A 14633-nucleotide genomic window follows, 5' to 3' on the forward strand; every position below is an offset into this window, starting at 1 on the left:
CATGGAATTTGAAAAACGCAACGTGCATTAAATAATAGTTTCGTATAGAAATTACACGAAATAGTATTACTCGAACCTTACGCGTTACTTGAAGTATTATTATTAATATTGCCATCGTCTACCGCTCGGGTCACAAAATATCAAAATTTTCGTCGATATTCGGTCGATAATATTCTGGATATTGCCGAGTATTGACAATGCTATCGATCGTGTGTCGACTCCTTCACTCTCGATCCATTCGGAAACGGTCGGACTTCTTTCTCACGAACGATCGGGCTCGATTCGATAACGAACAGCCCCGGCTAATCCTCGTTTATCGCTGCGTGGCCGTGGTCCAGCACGTTTCACGCTCGGCGATCTCGATAAGGCAGCAGCAACGAGCGCTGCCACGGCAGCGCCGCCTTCTAAATACTGGTAATGGCGCTTAATATATCGCCGGCAGATAACAATCGTCGGAGAAACGCGGCGATACGCGCCTCCGGACTTTTACCAGGCGTTATCTCTCGCAAAGGGGCCCCCCTTCGTATAAAGGATTGCGCGACTAAACGAGCGGACGCAACCACCTCTCTACCCCCTTCTTCCTTCAGTTTCTCATACCGATCCTTTCTTTTACATCCCTTCTAGCGAATCTCTACCTTCTTCCATGCACCTTCGCGCCCTTCCAAGACAGATCCGTCTCGCGTGCGAATCGCCAGATCCGACCGAGATATCCTGACAAGCCGCGTCGAAGTCGGCAATTAAACGCTCTCCGCGAGATTTTAACCCGTGTGCCGATTTGAATATTTGATAGACGATGCTGCCTCGAAGGAAGATGGTCGATCGCTAGACCGAGAACGTTTATACGTTTGAGAAATTTAGAGATACAGGAATGCACAGAATATGTGGAAATAATGGTACTGCCTATAATACGTTGATTTAAATACCGACGGTGTTTGTAAAGATCGAAAGTTTATTCGAGGATACCTGCGATATAACGTACCAATTTTTCTATTGATTTTGAAGTTGGAGGAATCAGATATAAATACAACGTTAAAGACAATGTATTCGAAGAAACATCGTTTCGTTGATAGAAAAAGTGAGTAGAAAATCGGAATGTTTTACAAATCGAAGATCATTTCCAGCTCTCTGTTAGACAATTAAAGTCCTAGCTCTCGACTGGAATGTCCCATAATCAAAGTGTTTTTCGGCGATTAATCGAGATAACGAGAACCGGTCGACCAGGGCCCCGAAGTCGAAATAATTTCGGGCTATAACACGGGTAAAATAACGGTACGTCGTTCACATCGACCAGAACGTACGGTCACTCTTAATATCAGAAACCACCTCCCTGTATCAGATCCAAAAGAATTAAGCGAGAAAGAAAGAAAAAGAAATGAAAAGTTACGAAGATCGCGACTCTCTTTAATATCCTTTTGTGGGAGAGAAAGAGTAGCTTGTACCTCCTTGTGTTCGTAAGTGGTTCCGATTTAATCAGGTGATTCAGGATATCAAGTGTCGTTCGTCGGGTTAACTTTGGATTTATGGTTGTGCTCGGATGAAATTTTCATTTATCCTAAACGAACACAGCAAGATGGAACGATAAAGGAGCGTGCACTCGGTCCCAACGCTTGTAAATGGTGTCATCAGAATGGCTACCTAACAGACCCGAGCATTGTAAACTTTGGAATTTAGTTCGTCTTCCAAAACCAAAAGATCAGAACGAATTTTTTGAAAAAGAACAGATTCTTAACGAGTTTACAGCGCGCTTTACTTATTTTATACACGTACAAATTATTGCGTTCGAGACTACGTCTCCGAAATCACGACCACACCCTCGTCACCTTTCAAACTCACCCCTAGATCATGTTCGAGTTTAGCGAACTTTTTCAATCGTCAAATTTATTTAACGATCTTCGTTCGAAGTTTACCAAATCCATTGTACAATCTCCTGACTCGTAAAACAAATAAAAGTTTGCGAGTAAATTCTGCGAACTACGAGTCAACGTGCAACGAGTCAAGAGTCTCAAAAGGAAATGTCCCATCCTGTTGTTAATTGGAAAATATATCGAAAACTCCGGAATTTTGTTAAACGAACACGTTACAAAATTTGTTTCTCCTTTGCTTTGATACGTTTCACGAGAGAAAACGAAAGCGTGGTTCGGCGTTCGTCGTCGGGGAGGCTTCACCGTGATACATCGCTGTATCAGCACGTCGTCCAGGTCCGTGGTATCGGTTTGGCGATCTCCGGACGATTTGTCAGCGGTCGGCCGGCCGTGTAGCAGCTTATCAAATATATATCGAACACCGCTCCCATCGTGTATTTACTGCGGTCTTCGATGAGCTTACGTGTACGCGTGCACGTGCTCTCGGCCCTCGATTCGATCAATCGACGCACCGAGTCGATCGATGCACTCTTCGCGTACCATCGTCCAAACGTTTCGCGTGTCACCGTATCGTTAATTAACATCGACATGCGAATTAGGACTCGCTCCGCTACGATTCTTCGCTTAGAATCGCTTGAAAAAATGAAACGACATCGAAACGGAGCACGTAATAGCGCAGGGATAGTAGCTACCAAAACCAACTAATCGAAAGTATTTTAGATTTTTCGTATCATTTCGTACATTCCGTACATTACGATCTTGAAACTTTGGACCCCCATTTCGTGTCACTCTCGCGATTCGAATTCGAATAATTCAAGAACAACCTATCGAAGGACATCGTTTAAAAAACTTGTCAATTTAATATCACTTTCTATTTCGCGACGACTCGTCGACTTTCTCATTCCATAAAACGTACACGCATATTAATTTACCTTCGTTTACAAATATGTGAGCCACTAAGAAGCTGATGTATGAACCTTTCGCTCACGGCTAACAAATTGCATATACAAGTTTGAATATTATACGAGCAATTGAAAAGTCAAAATGATCAACTACATTTTCTGAAAATTTCTTCATTTCAGTATCGAAATACATAATTTGCGTTTAATCCTTCGGAAACCAAACGATGACTAGAGTTGATCAATTTGACTTCTGAATCGCTCGTATAGTACTGAAACTTGCGCGCGTGCAATTTCTCATCTGCGAGAAGTCAAATTAACCGACCAACGAATGATTTAGACAGATCGGTCGGATCTTGTTTTGCGTGTAAAATTGGCAGCTCTGGTCGTTGAGCAAGCATATCCTGGTAATCGTAAACGTAGCGGTGAATCGTCGATCGTACGATTCGAATGCGTCTACTTAGAAATCGATCCTCGGATGATCGCGCTGCGAGGAGATTTGTACGAAATAGAAGGGAAACGGACCACGATCAGACTGAAGGATCGATAATGGAGCGACCGGTCGCGGCCCTACTCCGCTATACCGCGAGAAACAGGCTCGATCGTTGGCGCGATCGTATCTCGGGCTGAAATCTTAGGATCGTGCGCGATAGAGCAAGATAATAGAGATAATCTTCGACGCGGCTCACCTCAAAAGATCGCACACCCACGCGCTCCTTGGTCGCAGATCAATTCCAACCTGATATTGATACAGCTACGACGCTGGACTCCGGTGATTTTGGAAGCGAAAGGACTCGGTGTCCTTTCCCTAAGAACGTTGAATTTTGCTTTAACAACTATTTTGAATTGTACATTAACGACAAAAGAACGAGCAAACGTCGTGCACCTTGGGTGTAAAAAGAGAAGATATCTGAAACGAGAAAATGGTTCGAATAGCTTCACGATATACTGAATGTTTGAATACTTTCGCGACCTACAGTACACTGCAGAATGAAACTAGTACCAACGTCTCTTCGTTAAACTTCATGGATTTATAATCTCTTGCTAAAAAGTTTTCTTTTTAATATCGTGTTAAAATATACCGTTTTAACCGCCAAATAACACAAAAGTCAGAGGATCGACAAAATCGGACTTGTATTTTTAGATCGTTATCTTCGCATATTACGTCTATGTTACTGTCATATCTCTAGAACGTCATAAGATCACAGCTTTAATTAGCATTCTTCTTGGTCAACCGATCACGAAATCTGTATGTTGCTTAGAGGACAGACGAGCATTCCTAGCTATCTCCCAAGATAAAGTTTAGAGATCGTAAATAATTCTACCCGAAAACACTGAAACGTAAGATCGTCCCTGATCGGAGGCAATCGCGATACGTGAGGAAAGCAGACGCACTCAGGATACGAGAGCTTGATAACTAATCGTTGCAAAAACCAGGACGAAGTAGCGGCGAAACCATCAACCTCGTCGTTCATCGTCTTGCTAAAAAGGGGCACGACTAATTGCCGCAAATTCATGAATAATTCAAGCAGACGGGACCGATTCAATGTCGGTGCTTGATTCATTTCTGTTTGCTCGTAAAAAAAAAAAAAAGGAAGAAGATTCTAAAGATATAGAGGCGCGTCGATACGAGAAGCCCTATAAACCAACCCTATCTCCCCGCTGAAGGTCTCCTCGATCACGCAAAAACCACGATCACAACGAACGAACGAGACGAATGTTGAAACGACGAAAAAGGACAGAGAAACGCAGGAAAAAGGAGACGAGATATAATCGTCTGTGATTCGCAGGTAGCGATTATCGAGCGATGGGAGGGTTCGCTAATTATTGGATCTGCTATGAGAATCGCTACTCTTAATTACGATCGTTAGACAGGTGATTAGAATCGTAAAGATCGAAGGAATATTATTCGGTGGAGTATCGTTCGACGCTGTCGTTTAATCAGTTTTATGCTTTTCATTTTTTTTTCTTTTTTTTTAGCGGATTGTTATGACGGATTAATTGGTCTGGTCGTCTTTAAGCATGAGATATTGTGTTGTTGTGTGAGTTTAGAAATGTTTTAGGTGTTAGATATAATCTGTAGCAAGTACAAGAGATGGGAATATATGAAAAATAAGATTTTTCTTAAATAATCTTGTATAAAGCGATCTAATTATAGTAATCTAAATTATGCATAGTAATTTAAAATTTCTCGTCCTCTCCTCTTGTCGATGCGAAGAATCGAAAAGGGATGGCATAAGCAGAGAACTATTCTGATATACACGATTCAGAATACACGTCTCCCACGGAATTATCGGAAATTGAATTTCATCGAGGAAAATGGCGATTACCTCACGATGAATCGCAGATCATACGAAGACGCGCAAGTCTTGCGTGTCGCGAGTATGTGCTGTTGGTCGCCAGACAAGCTTAAACTATCCAGAAACTGAAACGTCACATCCAGCCGGCTATACCGATGATTCGACCATACGCTTGACTTTTTGTCGAACGTTTCCTTGCAAAGGTCAGTTGTACAATTCCGTCCAGCTATACGATATCCTTCTTTTTCCTAAGCGTAACGTATCAAAGTAGAAATCGTAGTGATAAAGCTCTCGATCAAATATTAAAAACATTTTTAATTAAAGAATTAAAGACATTGTAAATATCGAAAAACTCACGAATCCTTTAGGAACTCTCTAAATTCTTAAAAATCTCGAACTCTATACATCAACTAGCCCCCATATTCTTCAGATTCCTACATATCCTATCGCAACGTTATCGAACCGCGCGCAACAAAGATCTACCAAAAGATCGACGATCGAGAATATCCCACCGACCAACCGATGATCTCGATATTTTAAAAAATGTCCAGGGCGTTCTCTTATCCCTCAAGCGTCGCTACGCATCGAAATTCAGCTTTCCATGGGGGATTGCCTTACTTATACGAGACCAGAGTATATGACGTTTCTCGCAACTGTGTGTGGTCGACGTAAGTAAGCATAAAAGTCGCGGTGATACGATCCTGCTGCATTCCGGCTCGTTCTTTATCGTCCACTCCGGCGCAAGTCTCGAAATAAGACGGCGTGCGCGTAACCGTCCGTCTAAATATTTTAATTATTCCCGGCGCCGACGAAATTACGCGATCTCCGCGTCCACTGATCGACGATACTGGGCTCGGAACCCATTGTCGACGTAGGACAATCAAATCGCTGAGATTCTTCAGTGGTAACCAAGGGATAAGGCGATAGAAAATCTTCTTTTCCTCGTACTCTATCTCATGGTAGATCTTCCGTAAAGTATGCCAGAGATGCGCCCTCGATAACACTCGATTCGATGAATCAACGTCCTCGCTTGTTTAAAATTAAGCAGTCGATCGTTGAGAAACCATTGGCGAGAGAAGTATCGTTCGTGGTTAAGTTAATTGCATGCAAATTAGCCAATCGTAAGGATTCAATGGATTGGTCCATCCGATCGACGGAAGTATACGATAATTCTTCTGTCCTGTTCTGTTCAGAAGCATAGAATAATACAATGGAATAGTTTCGATCAAAGCGAGATATATCGTATATAAGATCGTTATATATAAAAATTTCTTCGTTTTATTATCAGATTTGTTGCTATCGTGCTGGAAAATTCCTACTTGCATAAATTACTTGGTGAAATTTTAACAATGACATTAGTTGCATTATACGGGAGAGACCGGGTGTAATAATCTTATGGAAATCTGAAAACGCTGTCGTCGATACGATGATCGGGAACGAAATCGACGTAATCTTCGTCGTCTTGTTTCCGCTTGTGGTACGTAGCTCTTGAGGAGAGAAGGTCAAGAAGACGCTAGATACGCGTACCAGCCGGTGAATACCTAATTAAGATCTTAATTACCGGCGGCCAGAGGAACGTTTCACCTTCGACCGACTCCCACGATGCAGTTTACAAGATTGTTAATATCATCATTTATATCGCGGTAATACGAGATCGTTAGTGTCTCGGTTGGCCGTTAATCAGCATCCGGTTCTTACGGGACTAGCAACAACCCTTTCATGAAGCAACCCTTTTGTGCGGAGGGCCGCGGTCGCGGATTAAAGGAAGGGACCTTCTCTATCTAGCTGGTGAAACGACCAACTCGCCGGCGATAATGATAATCGTTGCAACGTACGGTAGACGTGTACGCGTGCACAGTTGCCATTTTGTAATTAGCGTTGGATGAACGTACCAGGATACGGGGACCAGGAGGGAGAACGGATCGTCATTAACGCCGCGGCGCGTTATCGAGCGAATAAATTATTCGATTGTAATATTTCATCGTGTATTGGAATAATTGAAGACTAGCCGCGCGCGAGGGTGAAGCCGCTCTTTTTGCTTGACCCCCGATGATACACGCTGCCAGTGCCGCTCTATCGCCAAGTACGAGATGGAAACTTTTATAAACGCGACGATTTATCACGTGCACGGAGGTTTTTACGACGTGTGGATTTAGGAATGGAACATTCTATCTTAAGAAAATTATCAAAATAAAAATTCGTTTATAATTTTCAGCGTTGCAAAAAGCATTTTTTGGCGCGACAAAGTTTATGTCCGTACATCGAACCTGCTACGTTATAGTTTTGAAAAAGCAACTCGATCCGACAAATAGTTTTCGAGCTGGACGTTCTTAAGCGTAGCTCGATTCCATTAAAAAAAAAAAGACAAAACTCGAAAAATTCAAAGGTTCGTACTTCTTAGACACTTTTGAAACTGGCAAAACGATGATTCCATCCTTAATTTCTATATTATCCCTCATTTTGGAAAAGACCGGACGTCGAAAAACCACAGACTTGATATGGAACGACCGTTTCGTTTTCTTCTTTTCCCTAATCTTGTCGCTTTATCAAGGTGTCGCAACATCATGAATTAATTAAAGAGGAACGGCCAGTATTTTGTTGTAAGAGTCGAAACGCACAGAATATTTTTTCTCGTCGGCACGACATCGATACGTACAAATGCAATTTTGTATATCGCGTTCCAGCCGTGAGATGGTGGGTTAAGGCACCGTATGCTCGGACATTAAGTAATGGTGCAGGGTAATCGAAACGTGTGCCTGGCAAATCGCGTTTCTGATACTGATGGATCTCGCGAACGTAACATTCTTGGGTTTCAATCATCCTCATAACGCTCTTTTCTAGACAAGAAGGCGGTTTAACTGGACGTTAATTGAAAGAAAAGAATCGACCCTCGACGCATTCGTTCCCCGCGCGAGTCGACGCGCCGCCAATTACTCAATCCCAATCATCGAAATTAAATCTCAGCACCTCCTATCCATCACTATTCCGTATGAGCAGCACTGCCAGAAAAATCGAAATTCGCGGGCCTCGCGTTCGCGCCGTCCCGTCGAGCTCGTTAAAATTGAAACGGAAGAGGACTGCAGAAACATATTGTTTCTGTCAATCGGCCAGCTCCAGTCGATTTCTCAAGGTTCGTCAAGCAACAGGCATTCCGCGAGGCCCTGAGTCAACCAGTGATCCTACCAGCGAAAATTCCCTTACCAGAGAACAGTCTCTCGGATCTCTCCCGTCCTCGGTGTATTTCCTTCTGATTATACGTGGTTGCTATAGAAATTTACGAATATCGAATCTCCAAGAAATTTGTTCGACGAATGGAAAATATGGTATCGATGCGACGCTCGTTTTCTCTTTTATGTTTATTTACACGAATAAACGTAACGATAATCGGAACTGGAGTTACAGCGTAGATTGAACTTTGTTACAGATAGAATCTGTCGTTGTGGAATTGGAGCTACAATCGGCAATGTGAACGTGATTCGACGTTACAAGGTAAGTGACAAGACGCGAGTGACGAGTGGTTCTGGCTAAATTTATTTGTCGCTCGAGGCATACTCATCTTGCTATACACCGCGAATCCCAGCAAAAGCGCAAATTACATTGGCCCCGAGTCCGGTCGAAAACTAATCGGAATCAGTGTGTCCCTGTATCGCGATCACGTTTAGGGACACCTGTGAGTCGGCAGCGCGCGCGAATAATAATTGATACCCCTACGAGGGACCAGTTGTGGCACGACCACTCGTCAGCCATGATTAATAAGTCATTCATTAATATAAATGAATTCTCCCGCCGCGAATGATTCTGTGATGAATTGGCCGCATTTACCGGTACGCGAACGCCTGGCGGGTGTGAACGCGGCGTCAATCGCGGACAGCTTTGTACCACTTAAAGCGTTAAGCTTCGCACACTCGCGGGTTACTTGCTCGCTTATACGCGCGCGTAAGAAAGAGTTAGTCAGGGTGGTTGATCGATGAATTAACAGTTGTCACGCGAGGAACATGGAAAATTAATTTTTTGGTGACGACGTATCTTGAAAAATAACGTCGAAGATAGGAGAGCATCCACTTACAAGCATCTCTAAAGTCCCTGTTTGAAAATTTATTTCTCTGACAGTTTGGAATATTGAGAAATAAGAAGCGAGAAGATAGGAAGAGCTTAGAAAGGTTCGTCCAACCGTGAATTTGTCCTTTTGGAAATCTTAGAAAATAGCGATGAAACTGGTGAATTTACTAGAGTTAATTTCTAAAATTCCATATATTATAATTCTTCTAAAAAGAAACTGTTCGAGAAAATTGAACAAGCTCGTTGGCACACGTCATTTTTCACGCTGGAAACGTTACGAAGAATTTCTAATTTGAATAAAAAGGTAGCGTCGTATTAAAACTTCCTGACGCTGCTGAAACTACAAGCTTCGAACGATACTCCATTTACTGTTTCCTTCGTCTCTTTAACTTTACCGCGTAGTCCGTCTCGCACACTGGCGTTCGTTTCCTGTCGAGCAGTCGATCGCGGCTCGGACCTCGAACAAGATCGACCAAGCCATACATCTTCAATTTCCATGCATAATTAACAACCTCAAATAACGTCGAAACAATACGATCGCTCCGTCCTTCTCTTTCTCACCTCCGCCACTTTGAAACGCGAATCACAACATCGTGAACGGAGAAACGCGGGGAATGCCAACCCAGGTGGCGGAAGAGAGAGAGGAATCTCGTGCCAAAAGGATACCCGAGTGAATCAAAGAGGGAGAAAGAAGGAGAAGGATCGTTGGAGAGAGGGAACGATACATAACACAGCCACGGCTAAAAACTCGCTGGCAACGCGCGGTATTATGCGCAATCCTGTGAATGCACCTGTCAGTGGTCATCATTCAACAGCTTCATTGACCCTAGGATCAATTGGGATGCAGTGATTCTCACGCTCGCGACACGTTCCGCGAAACCAGCGGTCCATCGAGCGGTTGCTCGATCGTACAGTCTCGTACGTAAAACTGACAGGCACTGTTCGACGGGGGCGGGGGTTAATGAGACACGCTGATTGGCTTGGAAGATTCATCGGGTGGCTGACGTTGATCAATTTTTATCCCGTGCTATTTGCATACAACTGGCGCGCACCGCCAGTGGCGTAAATAAGGCCCCCGTGCTTGTCTGGCCACGACGGACAGATACTACTGATCTGCAACGATTTCGCGTTTCACGTTGTGAAATCGTCTCTTCTTACGACGTTTCCTCCTTTTATGGGTATTTTGTCAATCGTAACACGATGGGATCGTGATTTAGTACACGGTCTTGGAACAAAGTGCGTGTAGATTACTGTTAAAAAGAGGCTTTGCGAAGTTACAAGAAAAGTTTGATAATAGGATTTGCGTTACGTTTCGTCTGTTCTATTTTGCATATCCTGGAAAGTGTACAGTTCCTGAAATCAAGTAAGTACGGACTGATCTTTAGAGTCGTGCAATTGTATTTGTATTGCATTTGCGTGATTTTGATAAGAAGATTTTATCGGATTGTAGTTGAGCTTATTTAGAATAGCTTTCGTTCTGTACGTTCTTAAGATTGCTCGTTCAGCTTTGTTCAAGCGATAACTTAAGCGAATGTGGCTAAAAGCACCAGATCTCTTACATTACAAAATCGATTAATTATTATAATTTTATTGTATAATCACGAAGACATCGAAAGTTTAATGCGCTTTCTTTAGCAATAAATACTTAATGGCTCAATATCCATGGGATTACAAGAAGCGATAGCGTATTATCGAATCACCACGTTTTAAATTCCTCGAGAAAATATCAGGAAGGCGTGGTTTCGTCTTAATTGGCCACGTAAAATCAACTTCTATTAGCAAAAACATCCAATTCAGAAGAAATCAGTTGACGCTAATTACAAGGATGTAATCGATAGAGGAAAACAGATATTACGTTAAAACATTTTTTACACGGCGAGCAGAATAGAAGGGAGCTTTGCATCGTAAAATTTTATTTGTCCGAATCGATATACGGTTTGATCGAGGATCCACGAATATCAATACACATCTACGCCAATGTACGATACTCGTGGGATCGTGGACAAGCGTATACGAGCTAGTATCGTAACAGGCAAGGCTCATTCGCGTTTGCGATGCGTTCATAATCTCCGACTGCTAGACACGGGGTGACTGGTGGCATTCGAAACAAAAATTCCGAAACGAACGCTTCGATACTCTCTCGCCGGTGATCGATCGTTTCTCCACTCGAGTCGTTATCGCATTAATCTCCCGTGAAGTGATTCGTCCTACACGGTTGTCGATAATTAAATTAGACACCATTGATAGCGGTAATTAAACCGCGTTATCCTCGTTCTTTTCCACAATCGGGGAATACGTGGAACGAGGCAATCGGTTAGCGAAGGTCCTTACAGATATCGCGAAACGTCAATGCCGAAGCTTACTTGTAGGTAGAATTTTTAGAACGTGTAAAATCCTATTGCGGTGATCGCGTTTCAACGATATTTAAAAATTGAATTCTTTTCGTTCGATCTATGTGTTTCTTCTTTCGTTTAACACGCTATAGTATCTTAAGCGTTTCACGCATAACAAGTGTTAAAAATAGTCCGAATATCGAGATTCGACGTAATAAATAGTAAAGTTGTTTAAATATCTGCACGATCTTTTTGAAATTATACTTGCACTAAGTGTCTTTCAACTTGCATGTACATTTTCCGATTTCTTTCAGACTTTATCGGTCTAATCGTAAAGTGTCAGAACTAAGATGCGAATGAAATTCCAAAGCATTTCATACGATACGCGTATCCGATATATTTAAAGAAAGTTTCTACAAATGTTGGAATACTTTTGCGAGCTATTGTACCGCTTCCTACGGTTATTTCGATTTGAGAAAATACATCTACCATCGTTCCCTTCGAAAAGACCTCTTTTAATCTTTCCATTCACCACTTTCACGTTGATAAAAGTATTACCGGCCTCTGGAAGCCACGCTGTCATTCTGTCACTCAAAACCGGACATAAACATCCAAATTACCACGATCTTCTAAAACACCAGGCCGCTGAAAGGGGACATTGTCGCGGTCGTGACTAGCATCGAGGAAAAGCGACGCGCAGCATTGAAGGAGTGGTTGGTAACGCGCGCACGGCCGACCATAAACTCCAAGATGTATTATAAACCCAACTACTATAAACCTGTAACACTCCCGCGTGGCGTGCGGAATTGTAAAGTTGTCGGGGAAGCGAACGGGCGCGAATGGACGGGGCTGAAAACTCATCGTCCGCGTCGTAAAGATAAGACGGTCGCAGTTCCGCGAAACGCGCATTTTCCCCCGACGATTGACCAAACACCTGCGTTTCCTAGCTTTTCCGCCTTTTCCTTTTCACGCTGAGCAAACATTTTATCATTTCTTACGGCGCGAGTTTATGGTAGTTCGTTGAACGTGCTCTGGCACAGATTTTCCGTCGAATCGATGCAGTTCCGAAGCGAACCGTTCAATAGGAAATATTGGCTTGTTTGGAATGTTCGTTGGGAAATCGAAGTTCGTTCGAACAAAGTTTTGGTAATATGAAGATGATTGATAATACGTAACATTTGAGAATTGTTCCGCGAGATATCACGTGTAATATTTTCGTATGTGAATTTAAAGTGCAAACAATGGATAAGTTAGGGTTAAGCTAGTTAAGTTACGTAATTTACAGTTTTTCATTTCAAATACTTAGATAAATCTTAAACTTAATAGATACCCTTTTTAAATATTTAATTCGAGACAGTTTCATGATTATTAATGCGTTGGCCCGGCATGAAGTGGCTCCGGAATTTCGTGTCTTTGAGAGAAAGTATCCTTTTACTTTCTGTCTGATCATCGAAGATAAAGGCACCAACAGCGATCAAGAATCTTGTATAACTTAGGAATCCATGTACAAAGATCATAATCGGGATTTCTCTAATTTTTATCGCAGCTGTTGTTTTCCTTTGGAATAAAGCTTTTCGGTGAGCCTTACATAAACGACTATTTGATCCGAAGTTTACGAACTTACTAAAAATCTCCCACGAAAACACGCGTAACACGTAGCTCCTCTGAAAAGTGTAGGGATTGATATCTGTAGAAATCGGTCATTTTATTCAAAATATATTTGTACAAAATAGCGATTGATTTCAGAAAATATACTTTTGCAATTAGCTCGAATAACATCGTCGCGCGTGCTTGTAAAATTGCAATGTCATTGTTAGGGATAGTTTCTGGAATTTTTGAGTCTTGAAAATTGAGAGTAATTACACTCTGTCTTCAACGAACAAAGAGACTTTCGATATTTTTAAATATTTGTGAATATTAAAGGTCTCTTGTACCGTATACGATGGTTCGTATATCAACAAGTTTCAGAGTTTCTAAGTTTGATTTCCTTCGCAATCACATTTCACATTTTGCCCACGAAAAACTCGCTACTAGCATAAACTTCCTCGACTTTCGAACGCTAATTATTTTAATAGAATTTCACGCAATCCATCATTGGAGTCGATTATCCGGAACGATTTCTCACCGATCCGATAGGTTTGCCGCGGCAAAAGTGTAGAATCGGAGGATCTCGAGAGGTCGCGTCGGAAACGCGATACACCGATAAAACGAAGCGTAGCCGATGCTCGTGAGCGAGAAAGGCAGCAGCGCGGACATCGGAATGAAATAAAATAAAATAATCGATCAACCGGACCGTAAAGTTTCGCCGAGACGCAAATGAGTCGTTAAAAGAGTGGCACGCACCCCTGCTGCGACACGGCCTCTCGTCCCGTATGCCGTTGTCCCATTTATGAAAGTTTAATCAAATTAGAATACGTCGTTCCGGGTCGCGTTGCGTTCACGACCGACCTTCGCGCCGCTAGAAGTCGTAAATCACACGAAAACGTAGAAGTCCGTCGCGTTCTCCGTCGCGAAATTCCACGACTTTTGAACACATAGTTTTCGATCCTCTGTCTGACGAGCAACTTTTGAAACATCTGTTTAGGAGTTTGCTTTTCTCTTTTTTGCGTGTCGATTACGAAAAGTGAAATTTGTGAGTGAGAAACGTGACTCGAAAAGGTGTGACGATTCGAGGAAAAATTGAGCTAGAAAGTATTCGAAAGATTTTATGTAATAGTAGTCGGTTTATTCGTAGCTGGACTCTTGAACGAACGACATAAATTATTATTAGTCGCTTTTTTATATTAAAGATACAAGTTTATTATGCAAAGAAGCTCGACTGCTGCTAAAACTCTCCTTGGTCTCTGCACCTTTTCATTTTGTTCAGTAAATAATAGGATGTCGTTAGAATGTTTAAATTACAATTACCGGAAGCAGCAAAATTATTCTTGACAAAAAAATATCTTATTCCTTGCACAATCAAATTATTAAAAATACGTGAAAAGAAATTTCAAAACATTCAAACTTCCTGTATCGGTAAGAGAAACAACGTTAAAACTCTTCTCTGATGGAAGACGCGTGCGTGAAAATTAAGAGGATTCTTTCATTTTATTCTGATACGAAAAGTCCATTCCGTGCACGGTTAGTTTCAAGTTGAACTTAGACACGGTGATGACTATTGAACCGCAGCGCAGGACCAAA

General features: G+C 42.2%; 1 long non-coding RNA gene across 8 annotated transcripts in view; it reads left to right on the forward strand.

The window, feature by feature from the left end:
- The window catches only part of LOC138179205 (uncharacterized), a 183023-nt gene that overhangs the window by 109329 nt on the left and 59061 nt on the right, over positions 1–14633 (forward strand). For all 8 annotated transcript variants that reach the window (XR_011172953.1, XR_011172955.1, XR_011172954.1 and 5 more), the window contains one exon: positions 8486–8550. This is a non-coding gene — a long non-coding RNA (uncharacterized LOC138179205). The remainder of the gene's footprint in view (positions 1–8485; positions 8551–14633) is intronic.

The sequence above is a fragment of the Bombus flavifrons genome, chromosome 4 (genome assembly GCF_040668555.2).
Source record: "Bombus flavifrons isolate JBK064 chromosome 4, iyBomFlav1_principal, whole genome shotgun sequence".
NCBI lineage: Eukaryota > Metazoa > Arthropoda > Insecta > Hymenoptera > Apidae > Bombus > Bombus flavifrons.